General features: G+C 39.3%; 1 protein-coding gene across 2 annotated transcripts in view; it reads left to right on the plus strand.

Annotated features, from left to right (window-relative positions):
• Positions 1-355: 355 nt before the first annotated feature.
• The window catches only part of IP6K1 (inositol hexakisphosphate kinase 1), a 37,335-nt gene continuing 22,074 nt past the window's right edge, over positions 356-15,616 (plus strand). Inside the window, exons 1-2 of one of the 2 annotated variants that reach the window (XM_060765711.2) lie at positions 356-472; positions 11,931-12,006. The gene's annotated coding sequence lies outside the window, so the exon portion shown is untranslated. The remainder of the gene's footprint in view (positions 473-11,930; positions 12,007-15,616) is intronic. The other variant, XM_060765709.2, reaches the window with a different exon arrangement.

A 15,616-nucleotide genomic window follows, 5' to 3' on the forward strand; every position in this document is an offset into this window, starting at 1 on the left:
CACTTTCCTCCGAAGGATCAGAGGTCGGCTCTTCCTAGACCGGCCTCAAGGGGGAGGTAGAGCTTTAACAGTGAAAGCCTTCCGTGATTGGCTGGCGGTGCGTGACTCGGTAGCCAATCGACAACCGCCGCCACAACAGGTTGCTTGCGTCACGTTTCCGCAGCGTGCGTCGGAAAACTAAAGGCGGGGTTCCAGCCGAAAGGGGCGTGAGGAGCCTGGAAGAGCGACAACCACGCTGCCCAATAGAAACGAGGCGGAATCGAAAGCGGGGCCTGTCTCAGGACGCGATTGGGGGTTGCTCTGAAGAGGAGGACCTCGCGCAATATGGTTGCTATGACGGCGGAATGCCCACCTTCCCGGCGCCGCCATCTTGTTGTTGATTCGAACCGTCGGGAGCGGGCGAGGGAAGTGCAGGAGCCGGCCTGGGGGGACCCAGCAGCAGCGCCCCCCGGCCGGGCAGGGCAGGTTTGCGGTAAGCGGCCGGGGAGGACGGCGGGGAAGCGGGTGGGCGGATGCACGGAGCCAGGAAGGGAAGGGAAGGCCGCCTTGGCTGAGGGAGCAGAGGGCGCGGAGGGGGCCCTTCAAAGGCCGCCCTCGGAAGGCTGGAGGAGGAAGAGCGGCGTGATCTGAGGCTCTCCCTGCCATAGCAGCCCCAGCAGGTGCCAGGAGCGTCGCCTCTTGCAGGACCCTAGGCTTCGAAGAGACCTCAAGGGCCTCCCATGCAGAAACGCACAAGCAAAGCACACCCCACAGATGGCCATCCTGCCTCTGAGATTCCACCGCTCTCCGTGGCACTGCCGAACTGCGCTAGTTCTTCCTAATCTGGGTTGTTGTAGGTTTTTCGGGGTGTATGGCCATGTTCTAGAAGCATTCTCTCCTGACGTTTCGCCTGCATCTATGGCAGGCATCCTCAGAGGTTGTGTAGTCTGTTGGAAACTAGGAAAATTTCCACAGATCTATAAACCCAATTTTCATAGTTCCCAACAGACCTCACAATCTTTGAGGATGCCTGTCATAGATGCAGGCGAAACGTCAGGAGAGAATGCTTCTGGAACATGGCCATAATAATAATAATAATAAAATTTATTTCTATACTGCCCTATCTCCCCGGGGGGACTCAGAAAATTGGCAAACATTCAATGCCGGCATAACATAACAAACAAATCAAATCATAAACAATAAAATAAACAATATCAGTTGTACTTATAAAACAACTCAAAAATAACAAACTTAGATATTTAAATATATAAATCAACCATTTAGAACATGTTTACTACTAGATCTAATGATAGCAAACACTCAAAACATTAAAAGTAAAAGTATGCAGCCTGAAAAACCTACAACAACCCAGTGACTCCAGCCATGAAAGCCTTCCACAATACATTCTTCCTAATCTCCTTTCCTGCAATTTGAATCCATGTCTCTGAGCAGCTAGAAACAAGCCCGCCCCCTCTTCAATGTGACAGCTTTTCAGGTATTTAGACCTGTTTCTCATGTCTCCTCTTCACCTTCTCAAGCTAAAGCTACCTGGCTCCCTCTTCAAAGGGCTTGGCTTCCAAACCTTTGGTGTTTCTGGTCGCCCTTCTCTGGACATCTTCTACCTCAGGTATGGGCAAATTTGGGCCCTCCAGGTGTTTTGCACTTCAACTCCCACAATTCCTAACAGCCTCAGGCCCTTTCCTTTTCCCCCTCAGCCGCTTAAGCGGCTGAGGGGGAAAAGGAAGGGGCCTGAGGCTATTAGGAATTATGGGAGTTGAAGTCCAAAACACCCGGAGGGCCCATATTTGCCCATACCTGTTCTACCTGGTCAGTATCCTTATTGAATTGTGATGCCCAGAACTAGACACAGTGTTTTCCAGGTGATATCTGGCTAAAGAGGTCTGGATCCAGGTCAGATGCCAGGTTTGAGTGCAGCTGCTGCTTTCTCCTTTGCACGGGGCCTTCTGATGAGGGAATGGGGCATTTGGTTTAACATCCCTTATCTGGAATTGACTTGCGCCGCAAAAATTGGCCACCTGAGTGACTGAGGATGCATCGACACCACTTCAACTGCCATGACTCAAGGCCATAGAATCCAGGGAGTCTAAACCTCCCATTTTATTTATTTATCGTGTCAGAAGTGAGCTGAAGGTACAGTTAAAATGCAATTAAAAACACAAAGTTTTAAAAAGAACTTGGCATTATGTAGATGTCCTTTGACCAGAAGCTGGCCACTTGAAGTGCCTCTGGTGTCGCTGTGAGAAGGTCCTCCATTGTGCAGGGCTCAGGTTGCATTGTAGTAGGTGGTCTGTGGTTTGCTCTTCTCCGCACTCACATGTCGTGGACTCCACTTTGTAGCCCCATTTCTTAAGGTTAGGTCTGCATCTTGTGGTGCCAGCTCCCATGAATTCATAGCATTTAAAATGGTCTCAAACTACATTCATTGTACAGTGTAGGTACATGCTAAGATTGTGACACATTTGCTTTCTGGTTATTCAGAGTGTACAAATCGTGCCTCATGTGCAGTTATTGAAAATATTTTGTATGTGCTCAGTGCTATGGAATCATGGAAACTGTAGTTTGCTGACACATCAGCACTCTTTGGTAGAGAAGGATCAAGACCTTGTGAAACTGTAACTCATGATTCCACAGCATTGAGTATTGGTTGTTAAAGTGCTGTTAAACTGCATTGATACTACAGTGTAGGTGCACCCTAAGATTGTGATACTTTTGCTTTCTGATTTTTCAGTGTATACAAACTCTGCTAGTTGAAAATACTGTATATAAGTTTCCTTCAGGCTATGTATATCAAATATATGGAGAATAATTTTTTTGTATTTAAATTGGGGTCCAATCTGTAAGATTGGATCCCAATTGTTTGTATGTATATATGTATGTGTATGCAAATATACACAGTCTGAAACCTGAAATCCCAAACATTTCTGATAACAAGCATTTTGTATAAGGGATATTCAACTTGTCAATCTGCATTATTAAGTTAAAACAGTGGTTCCAGACCTCTGGTACCCCAGATGTTTTGGACACCAACTTCCAAAAGTCCCAGCCAGCTTGGCCAACAATCAGGCATCCTGGAATCTGAAGCCCCAAACATCTTGAGAGTCAAAGATTGGGAATTACTTGGTTGAGGGAGACAGCAGACAAAGAAGAAAGGCTACCATAATTTTAAATATTTGAAAGATTGGGAGGTGAGTTGTGCGTGAAAAATTGGTACAATGCATTTTACCCAGAAATTGGTACAGTGCATTTTACTCTCTCCTTCCCCGTCTGCCTGTGGAAAGCTTTAGCTAGCAGGAGACAGGTTGAATTTGGAAGGTGATTCAAGATATCCACTAGGAAATGGTACAGTGTTTCAACAGGAGATGGCATCCTGGCACTCCAGCTCCAATAAAGGACACTGGCTCCAATCCAGGGCACTGTATAAGTAGTAGAAGGTTTGGGCCTTGGCAACAGTAGACATTTTGCAAAGGAATTAGATTGATTTCATTGTGGAGATTTGTTAAAGACAATTATAGTACTGAATTGTGCTGCTGCTGAAGTAATAATTAGCCGTTATTCTTTCTTCCATCTGCTGTTCATTGCTTGTATTTTTCCAGAAAAAAAAACAACCACCGTCCAAAATGCTTGTGCAGGAGAATCTATTTATGTAGTCCAGGTGTCTTTCTGTAAAATAGCTTTGCATGAATTTTCCTGTACTTTTGTATTGCATTAGCTTAACAATTTTGGTGTAGAGAAAAAGTCAGTTTCCTTGAAATCAGCTGATAAATGTTATACAAGCAAAACGTACTTACAGGAAAGTGTTGCACTGAGTGAATTCTATTTGCAGAGATGTTTGCAGTTAATAAGTACTTATGGCAAGAATTTATACATGAGTTTGCACGTCCTTTTTAGACTATCTTCAAGGAAACACTAATGCCATCACAAAGATTACCCTGTAATTTTTCTTAAGGTGATATTTCCAACCCAATTACCTGCGGTAGTTAGTAGCATTTATTAGTGTAGCAAGTGTCTTGCAGTACTGCTTGAGCGTATATTTATAACTGTTCATTCGGTTAGATTAGACCAGGGTCCTCAAACTTTTTAAACAGAGGGCCAGGTCACAGTCCCTCAAACTCTTGGAGGGCCGGATTATAATTTGAAAAAAAACCCCATGAATTCCTATGCACATTGCACATATCTTATTTGTTGTGCAAATGACACTTTAAAACAATACAATAATTAAAATGAAGAACAATTTTAACAAATATAAACTTAGTATTTCAATGAGAAGTGTGAGTCTATTTTTGACTGATGAGATAGGATTGTTGTTGTGTGCTTTCAAGTTGTTTCAGACTTAGGTTGACCCTGAGTGAGGACCGGGTAAATGACCTTGAAGGGCCACATCCGGCTCCTGGGCCTTAGTTTGAGGACCCCTGGGTTAGACTGATAACTTGCCAAAGTATTTAGATTTCTCATAGTGTAGATCTGCTTAGGCTTACATTCTTCTTTATCAAATTGTCATTGTTACTGTTATTTATAACCCACTTCCCTCTCTTAAAAGGTTGCTATAATCCCTCTCCAATAAACCTAAGCAATCACAGTACACCATGCATATATTACAGCCTCAATTTTGTGATATTGAATATTGGGAACACATAAAACTAGCACTTCTGCTTCTATACTGTAGCTTTCCAGTGTTGGCTGTAATCTTTAACATTTTAAATGGATAGAAGTTAGTTTGTTAAAATGACTGTGGCCACCTCTCTGTTTTATTACATTTGGCTATCCAATGGGAGCTTCCCTTGATATGCAGATAGCATATTACATTTGGGGACAAGAATATATTTGTTAGGATTCTGACAGGGAGACATAGAATTAAAACTTTCCACCCACCTCCATAGTTCTTAGATTGTGGAGACTTCCCTGCTGCAGCTACTTAACTGTGTGTCAATTGAATTCATGTAGTTTGAGCTTTGAGATCATTCAGCACAAAAAGTCTTAACTACCATCACTATGTCATATCAGAACAGCAAAAGGTATGTGGTTCTGCTTAAAACGTGTTGCAGTTTGAGACCCTTTTTTGGAAACATACAATTTTTGGCTGGGTTCAGAAAGCAATGAATAGTAAAGATAAAGGGCTAACAGCTTGGGTTTTTTAGCTGAATTGTCTATTATTTGCACTTGCCTGAGACTTTAGTAGTTACTTTAGTAGAGACTTTAATAGTTACATCTTAATTCACTGATGATTCTCTCAAGCCTGTGTGATAGAGCTATGCATGAATCATTACACTGTTTTGTTGGATGAGTAAGATAGAAGGTGAATATTTTTAGTTGTGAAATAGAGGCCGAAACTGGAGAATATTAGTTATTGTTAACATTTCATTTTCTATGTTAGTTTCAAGATTTAAACATTGATCCTTCTCATATCTACATTCTTTGTAGAAGGTGCAATCTAGCATAAACGATTTCCATTCTTATATTATTTTCATTATACGCATATATGCCTGAAAGGGCTGAGGCGTTGAAGAGCTGGCAAAGCTTATATAATTTGTCACAGTAATAATCCAGTCATAGTGCCTTCTTAAATCAAGCAGTCACCCTTATCTCCCTGTATGAAGTCCTGAGGGAATCCAAGTAATACAGATTTCAGGGCCAAGAGTTTGAATGTTACGTCTTGTTTTGCTCATATTATGCCTATTCTGTAAGAGCTCCACTGGTTACTTGCTTTGCTCTAAACCTAATTTAAGATGCTAGTAAAAGCCAGCTTGGGGCCAAATACCATGGTACACATTCCCCTATCAATGCGATCATCCTTTAAGGCCATCTGTCAAACCCATATATCTTTGTCTCTTTTGCCTTGGATGAGGCTGCCATCAGTAAGAATGAGACTTATTTGACTTTGTTGTGCTATGTATTGAATGCCAACTGCCAGAAGAGATTTGCCTGGTACAAGGATTGCAGCATTTCGGTAGTCAGAGAAAAACATTTTCTTTTTTTTAACAAGGTATTTTAATTTTTGTCTTTTCCAAAGTTGTTTGTTTTTCTCTCTCTTATTTTTATATTATTTCTTGAACTTGTCTTATCGTTGTATTATACTGGGCGTCATTATTTTTTCCTTTATACCTCCCTTGAAATTTAACATGATGTAGAGTACTGTATAACTTTAAATAGAGAGCTGCAGTTAGTGAGGTGTTGAAATATTTGCAATACTTTTAGACAAATAAAATAGTTTTTGCAAACTTTCAGTCAAGTATTTTCAATGTTGGTTGGTTGAAGTCCTCTTGTAATGTAATGAGCATGTGCAAGAAGTTCCTATTTGAAAACAAGTGATGCATGGGGTTACCTCCGCATATTTGGGTTGGGGTTTTCAAACATCTTCTTTATAAATATTGTTAAATGTCTTTTGAGTAGTCTGTAAGCAAGGCTGGATCTTATATAATATTTAAAATTCGCACTTCTGCTGCTTCCTCAGATACCAAATAGGATGGCAGATAATGAAAGACTGGATATTTGTCTCAGAATGCTTTAGTTGAGAATATTTGGAATAAATATTCTACAGTGGCTCCTAGTTTCACAAGTCCTCTTCCTGTACTAGATCAAAGAGGATGACCTTTCTGGGATGCATATGATGGCATTTCTCCTTCAGATACCACAAGATTGCAATCCCGTATATATTTACCATGAGCACAGTACTGAATGCACTGGATCTCATTATAAGTAAAATGCCCAAGAATTTACCTGAATATGGTTCTGAGAATGAGCCACTTTAGGCAGACATTTGGGATAGAATGCTATTTCTGGGCTGGGGGGCTGGGGGAGTCTAATATGGGAGTTCTACTCTGAGATCTGTATTGCAGTGATGCAGATTTAAAATGTTTGGCTGTATCTGTGTTTGCTAAAGATTTCAGAATTCCTGTGCTTTTTGGCACTGCTTCCCTGCCACTGTTTCTCTGTCACTCCTCTGGCACAATATAATCTAGTTCATTATGTAACTTTCAACATTGTATGAAAACTGAATTTGTATGAGTTCTCAGTCTCACTGTTCTCATTTCTCCGGACAGCAAGAGAAGTAGAAATAATGTTTCATTTCCTGTTATGTGTCATGCCAAATCACTAGTAGGTTTCTTTGGCCAAATGGAAGAACCTTCACACATGAAATATACTGACCAGATTAGGAAGAGGGTTGTGTGTAAGTAAACATGTTGTTGACAAGAGAGGGCCGGATCAGGAACCACGTAGCCTGAATATGTTTATAAGTTGTAAATGAAAATCCATCTATAGCTCATGAAAATCTTTATGATGCATCTTCTTAATTGTAACCTAATCTCTTGGTAGTCAATAAAAATTCATGATTGAACAATTGGACTGGCACCAGCTTTTGGGTTGCACCCAATTTGAAATTAGATATTGGGCTGCATTTTCTCTCATGAGCAGTTGTGTTACCTTGGCCTGATGGGAATTACACTTTAACAGCATTTGGAGGACCAGAGATTCCCCAGCTCTGATCCATGTCGTCTAGCTGTCAGTAATATGTGTTTTGATAACTTTCTCCCTCTGGATATTGTTGAATTCCAGCTCCCATTGCTCCTCAGTTAGCTGGGCTGGTTAGGAATGAGCGGAGTTGTAGTGAGAAATATTCAGATAGGCACAATTGTTCATAGTTTGTTTGCAGCCATTTTCTTGTAGGAGAAGTGCAACAGATGCTACTATTCTTAGAACCCACCATTGGGTCTTGACCTTTTTAGCAGGGACCACACTGCTTTTTTAAAATAGCTGACAGTCTTTCAATTCTGATGAATGACTGCTTGCTTTGGAGTTACACTGTTTGCCACCAAATGCCTACAGCATATTCATTGACAAGAATATAGGACTTACTTCTGGAAACGGCATGTATAAGATTGGACTATTAACAATCTTTCACTCCCCAGCTTACTGCAGATGATATATTCACAAAAGTCAAGCTATCAATGTTACCTTACAAAGACCTAAAGCCCTTAAAGAACTCAGCAGTTTCTACTTTGGGTTTCTTGTGTGAATTTAGCTAGAATTTTTATTTATTTATCGTATCAGAAGCAAATTGAGAATACAGTTATAACTAGACAGTGACTACAATGAAAAGAGTCTCAGAAGAGTGGTTGAAGTCTTGGGATGTAGAGAAAATAAGAGACAGGGTGGAAGAGTAAAGGGTGAAGGAAGGAAGCCGAACAGGAAAGGGGCTGAGAGTTAAATAGTATGCTACATTAAGTACATACAATCATCCCTTCATGTTCACTGTGGTTAGGAGCTCAGGACCCCCATGAAAGTAAAACTGTAAATAAAACAATTGCTGTTTTTCCCCTCTGAAAGAACATCTCTCTAGGAATTTCGAAGTCTTCCAGCAGAACACTATGGTAAACATCTTCTAGAAACTATTGAAAACTTTGGAGGAATTAGGTATTCTTAGAAAAAAATCATTTTAAACCAAATCCGCAAATGTGGAGGGATGGTAGAGTTTTATATCCCTATTCTTTAGCATTAAAGCACACGACCCTGCTCAAGATTACCCTATATTAGATTCATGCATAAATCTAGAAATTATCGTTTAAAAAATCAGTCCAAATAACCTGAGTCAACTTATCCATGGATTAATATGAGTACTGTCCTGTAACTCTTGTATATAAATAAAAAGGAACCATTCCCTGGGTAGAGGAGTGAAAGGGAACCTCCCAGGGAAACCTAATAAAAATCTCAATCTCCTCTATTCTTTCTGCCATTTTGCCCTTTCTAGCCTTTTTTGAATTCCTAAGTGGAAAAATGTTGATAGTAGCTAGAGGCAGGTGGCCCCTTGAGTTATTGGTGCTTTCTCCTTTGCAGAATGACCCTCAGCTTATCTATGGGACATATAAAGTTCCAGAATTTTGGCCGCCAAACCTGCCCTTGACTTTTGAGGTTGACTAATACATTGAGTATATACAATAGATCCTGCTTTCCAATGTGCGTTACTTATTCAGGGCATTATGTAATGTAGCCCTATGAAAGAGGAATGGCAGCTTTCTAGGAAAATGGGTGGAGGAGATAAGTAACTGAAACTTGAAGGAAGGTTCACAACATTTCAGGTCAGGAGAGCACGTGTGCTATTGCGGGTGAGGGAAAGAGGGAAGAGCAAAAAGGAGGGTGGTGAAAAGACTGCATATCTCAGAAAAGTGGTTGCTAGCTCTGGAACTGAACTTTGATAGATTCTGCCAGTTATGACTTCAGTTGCCAGTGAGCACTGTAACATGGCAACCCATACTAAAGAGCCCTGCATTTGAAGTGTGTGTGTCAGTTCTGCATTGATTTTCATTGTCTTCTTGTCTTCTGTCTGCCTAGTGGTGGTAAAACCTAAATGCAAACAAATCATGCATCACTGAGAAAGGCTGTCGTACAAGGTACCAGAGTTAGGATGGGGCACTTAAAATACGTTTGGCACTATTTTTTCTTGCATGTTTGCTGATTGCTGCCCTTTCTTATCCAGAGGGAGTTAATAACCAGTATTTCAGCAACAGTTATATTTGAAAAATGCAAAGAAGTTACTGATTTTTTTAAAAAAATATGGAGGTAATGCAAAGTACCAAAATTAAGTAATTTCACTACCTCCCCTCCAAATATAAAGAACAAAAATTGTTATGTTTATTCATTCTCATGGGGGGGGGGGGGTGTTTTATTGGGACATTTGCAGGGGATTCCCTCCCCCATAACAGATTTGTTTGTTTCTGAAAAGTAATGAGTAAATTTGTTTCAGAATATAGATAGATAGATAGATAGATAGATAGATGAATTTCATGTTTAGACTTAGGTTGCATCTCAAAGATATTGCAGTATGTACAAATAAAGGTATTGCAAATCTGGAAAAAATGGAAATTGAAAACATTTCTGCTCTCAAGCACTTTAATTAAATAATACTTTTATTTCCCCCCCCCCCCCCCCGAATCCTGGCTTGTCCCTCTGTCCGCTCCCATGATCACTCTGTACTTGCAGCTCATTATGCTGCAAGGAGGTGGCAAGTGAGTGCAGAAAGATGCTAAGAAGGTAGTTCACTGAAGAGGACTCATATTGAGATAAGTCCTACAATCATGTGGAAAGCAATGCATAAGTTAACCTGGTTGCTACCATTATTACCTGAGGCTGCAGCTAACCAATCGGTTTTTAATGGGATTCTAACTCTACATACTGTGCATAGTCTGGAACGGTTTTTGCTCAATGACCTACAGCCCTGAAGCAGCACAGCAGCTCAAGATTCACATTGGCAGCACTTTAAGAGGGGCACTCTCTGTTTCCATGACATATAAAGTGTCATTTCTCTGGCAGGACATGCTAGAAACTACTGTTAATTTGAAAGTTCTGGTGCTACTGGCAGCTGTGTAGTGAGGTAAAGATTGCCTGTGAGTGAAGAAATTGAGGTTTAGACTCGACAGTACAGGAACTCCATCTGCACTGTGTTCACATTTGTTTCTGGAAGTATTCTTTGCAAAAAGAGTTTTGTTGATTGTTGCTTCTTTCCCTCCCCATGCTGTTAATCATGTTAGCACTTATATTTGTGAAATACAGAGAAGTAGATGTAACTGTAACAGATGCAAAGCTCCTGAAGACAATCTCCCCCAATTCCTTGTTTACATAAGGACCATCACTTCTATACTACACTTCTACCCACATCTTAAAACTAACACGTATTTGTCAGGTTTGCACTTACCAACCAAAACTGTATTATGCTGTATAACTTTTGTTTTTTGCAAATGGTTTTTAAATTGATATTTAACTGGCAGTTAATAACGTATGAATCAGCACCAGTTCAGAAACCACCACATTATGTAGCTCTGGTCTAACACAAATGCCCTTTCTAAACTGTCATATACAATCCTGATTATCTGTTTTGAACTGGATTGTATGGCAGTGTAGACTCATACAATCGAGTTCAAAGCAGATAATATAGTTTATCTGCTTTGATAATCTGGATTATATGGCAGTGTAGAAGGGGCCATATTTGCCTGATCATACTGTGTTTTCATTGTACCTGCTATGTTGATGTTGTTTATATACACTATGGTAATTCATTAGCGTACTCATGCCATCATTTCTTGCCCATATCACGAAGTGAAATATTAATTAAATAGATTATAGTTTAAGATGTCTCATGACATAAGAGGCTGAAATAGTACTGTGGTGGCAACACTTCCATTATAAGGAATTGTTTCCTTAGGCATGAAAGCAGGAATGGCAGTTGTGAGATATCTCTTTCTTTAAAATGACTTAATTTAAACAAATGGAAAACTCTGGGGAAAGCATATGTTTCAGATTATTCGGCAAAGGAGTCATATGAAATTGTCCTTAAGTGTTTTGTCCTTTCCAATGTCCTTTACCACAAATAGTTTTTTAGGCCAGTCTGCTGTTCTCCATTTATTCCTCCTGAGAGAAGTGGATTGATTGCATTACAAAGTCATGAACAAGGAGCATATCACTTTGAAAATACCTGAATTGTGTTCATAGCCATGTTTCCAGAAAACAAGCATTATATGTAATATATATTATAATTTCTCATAGAGTATAAAGGCATATTTCTAGTATATTTTGATGGGGGATGGTGAAGGAGAGGGAGGAAAGGGCAGAATCCTCTGTTGGCATTAGGCTCCCATCTTTGCAAACATGCAAGTTTCATAAATTCAGCATCATTATTGTGCATGCTTCAATAAGACTTAGATATTGATCTCTCATTTATCCTTTTTTCCAAGTGTGTGTTGTTGCCGGGGGACGGGGGGACGGGGGGGGGGGGGGAGATGACATGAAGACTCACCAAGTTAAGTAGGACTTATTCCCTAATAATATACAAATTGCAACTTATAAGGTCAGCTCTTCTTTCCAGTTAAAATAATTTTCTTTTCTATAGTTTCTTTGGTAAGTTTGTTTTCAGCTAATAGTCTATTTTATTTATATGCCTCTAGAATAAGAAAATATCTCAAAATCTACTTCTTCATTGACCTCCTGCAAGCATTTCAGATTTGGTAGCTTTTCTAACTGGTAAGATTCATTGCCACAAAATATTTTCTTTTGTAGAAACTTGTAATAAACCAGAAATAACTTCCACTCAGTCTTTATAGCTGCTACTAATTTGAAATGGAAGAAAAATGGAACAGAAAAATAATGACTTAATTGGAAAACTGCATAACCATTTCTGCTGCTGTTTTTCCCCATCTCCATCTTTGGTTTGCATGGGCAGATAAAGTACTGTACTGTTAACTCAGCCATGGTTATAAAAATCGTTGTGTAGAATGCATCCATGTGCCATCAGTTCATATCTTCATGTAGAGGCATGATTACATGAATAAAATGCAGCTTAAACTGGTTCAGTTTCTCAGAAAGCACATTCACCCTGTTTGATAAGCCATGGCTTGTTGTAGATAAGCAGCTTTCCTTCATGTGATGTGAACATAGTTACCGCTGCAGGGGTAGAATCAAAAGGTTTTTTTAGGTTTTGTTTGTGAATTCCATCACAGGTTTGTTGATAGAGAAACAAATGGGGGAAGAGGGCATCTGTTCCAGGGTTTGCATGTTAAACTGTGGAGCGTGGCCATATGGCCACTCATGCTATAAGCAGAAGCAATGAAATTGTGTGCATCAATTTACTCTGTTGTACAAAATCCAGAGTTCTTAGAAATCTCTGACTTGTTGGGTCATGCAAACACACACATACATAATGTTCTTCCAATGTTCTTCAAAAGGATTTTACTTACCGTTTTATCATGCAGAATTGTTTCAAATTGCATTAGAGCTTGCCCTTTCAGATTACAGAACAAGCAATTTGCATGCATACCGGAAAGATGGCAGGATTTTCTAAAGACTAATTTAGATATTCCATTTTGCGATATTGCATAAGTGCTGACTCTTTCAACTATTTAGGATAGGTTGTTTTTCTTAATTTTAATTTTTATGAAATAAGAAATTTATTATGACTCAATAACTTTTTTACTGAATAGGCTTCAGACAATATAAAAACCAATATATTCATCAAATGCAACAGTGAATATATTAAAACATCAAGATTAAAATAATAAAAATACTGAAAATTATATATACATTTTAATATAAATAAGATATATTATTAAAACAGATACATGATTCGTGCAATCTGAATGTGAGACTTTTCTCTTAAATTATCCTGTTTCAAAAAGGAGAACTTCTAAATCATTAACTGGCCAAATCTTTAAAGAGAAACTTAATTTTTACCTTCAATCTCCCAGTTTCTCATATTCCCAAGAAGCCAAGAGAAATAATATTCCTTACATTTTGCATGTAACTGGCATTTTAGTAAATAGCAGGCCAGGTCTTGTGCTGGAATGCCCTTAATTTTTCTTTATTGTATCATTGTGACCATATGTTGATTCCATTTCATTGGAGGAATGGGTATTCTTCCTGAATCGGGTCTTTGCCCTCACTAGCCATTTCATAAATGTTTTAATTGATCCTCCTGGCTAGTGTCCATCTAAACACTTGTGTAGAATATTGACATACTGGCTGTGGTCCATCTGTACACTGCTGCCTGGTATTCATTGTTTAAAAACATGTCTTATGTTAGAACTAGAAACAATGATACTTAGAGTAGTGATCCATGGACCCGTACTGGTCCACAAGCCATTGGCATCCAGTCGGCAAGCTTTTTGGAAATGAAAAGAACTATTGTAGCTGTCAAATACATATATATTACTGGTTCTAGGTACGTTGGGAGCAATGGGAGCCCGTCCCCATGTCGGCTTGAGAATCAGTATCTTAGAACTTTCACATTAAAATAATAATTAATCAAGAATTTTGAGAAATTATATATCCAGATTTTTTGAAGAATTAATCCACTTTTTAATTTAATACGTTTATGGCTGCTTTTGTTTTTGTACTATGATTTGTTAATTTGAGTTGCTTTGGTTGCTGATTATTACTATGTTAGTATACTGCCCCGAGTCCCTTTTGAGGGAGGGGGTGGGATACAAATAAAGTATTTTTATTATTATTATTATAAACCAAAGATGGGTATAGGGCACCCCTGGGGCACATGTGTATTCCAAGTTCATGCTTGTGGTCTTCAGCTGTTCTAGGCTGCCCTGGACTTGCTTTTTCTGTCCAGAAAAAATGGGGAGCTGTCTCGTGATAGCCACCAGGACTCATAACTCACTTTTTCAGTAGGTTGCTTATCCTACATATCTTTTTCATTTTTAAGAAAACTTCATTCCCCTCCCAGCAACCAACAATGCATCTCAGTCTGCTGCCAATTTTTTTGGGAGTTGGTGCTGTTTCTTGAGTCTTTCTTTCTATTAAGTTAATATTTGTGAGGTCATGATGTATTCCTCTTTTAATTTTTAAGTATATGCCTATCTGTATAAGGCCCTTCACTAAAAAAAGGAGTTTCTAATTTACACTTCAGTAAGTGTAAATTAGAAACTCCTTTTTTAGTGAAGGGCCTTATACAGATAGGCATATATAATGTATATAACACCATCCCTGTACATGGAGTGTTACAAGTAGAAGAACAACAGAACAGTTCCTTGCCAACAGGTTTACTGTCCTATTAAGACATGACAAAAAAGGAAAAGAGGATGGCAGTGTGGAAGATGATTAAGTCCACCAGATATTGCTTCCTCTTCTCTCTCTCCAAAGCCACAGCAGGGCAATTGAAGAAGAAAGAGTCAACAAACAGCACTGACTCCCAAAAACCTGGAAGCAGAAATGTATAGTTATGTGCGTGAGCATGATGGAGCTCTCTGCCTCTTCTTACTTCTCTCTGAGGCTGGGCATGGCAGTTAGTATGGAGAGAGGGCCTTCCTCTCCTTTGGGATCAAGGCATGATAGAGCTGTGCCTGTCTCTTCTTCTCCATTCAAGGTCAGGACATTGGCAGTTGGGATGAATTAAAGGCCTTTCATCTGCTTCTGGTCCAGGGCATGATGGAGCTGTGCCTGCCTGTTCTTTTCCTCTGAGGCTAGGCAGTGGCAGTTCAGAATAGGGGTGAGGGGCTCCTGTCTGCTTCTGCTCCCTGGCAGGATGGAGCTGTGCCTGTTTTCAGTACTTTTTCCTTGGGAGATTTCTGTTTATCAAATCAAAAACATATTTTAAATCAATGAATAACATGTAAAGTTGTTTACCCTTAAAATTTTGTTTTGTTACTAAATTAGACAAGAAAAAACATTTATCAGTAACAGAACCCATGTGCATAAACCTTGCCTGCTTTTAGGATGAAATAGAATTCTGTCCTATCTAATATTTTGCTCTTTTAAAAAGAAATTTAACATTGTATTTCTCTGCTTGTCAGTTAAGCAAACTGATCTTATTATTTCTAGAGTCCCCTCATTTTCATTTTTTAAAACAACAACAACAGTGGGCCTACTATTCTAACCTTCCATGTATCCGCTATTATTTATATGGATGAATAAGCTGACTTGTAAAGCTGTGCTATATTTAAAAATCTCAGGTGGCATCTAATCCTCTTTCGGAGCTTTATTATTCTTTAGTGTCTCTACAAGAACCTTTTATTTCCTGCATTGTAACAGGTGACCACTTGGATAAATTGTTAATATTTGCAAAATAAACCATCCATTATAGGAAATGTTCTTCATTTTTTGTCTTTTCCTTAAATAACTCTAAATA

This window comes from Anolis sagrei, chromosome 2 (assembly GCF_037176765.1).
Source record: "Anolis sagrei isolate rAnoSag1 chromosome 2, rAnoSag1.mat, whole genome shotgun sequence".
NCBI classification, from domain to species: Eukaryota; Metazoa; Chordata; class Lepidosauria; order Squamata; family Dactyloidae; genus Anolis; species Anolis sagrei.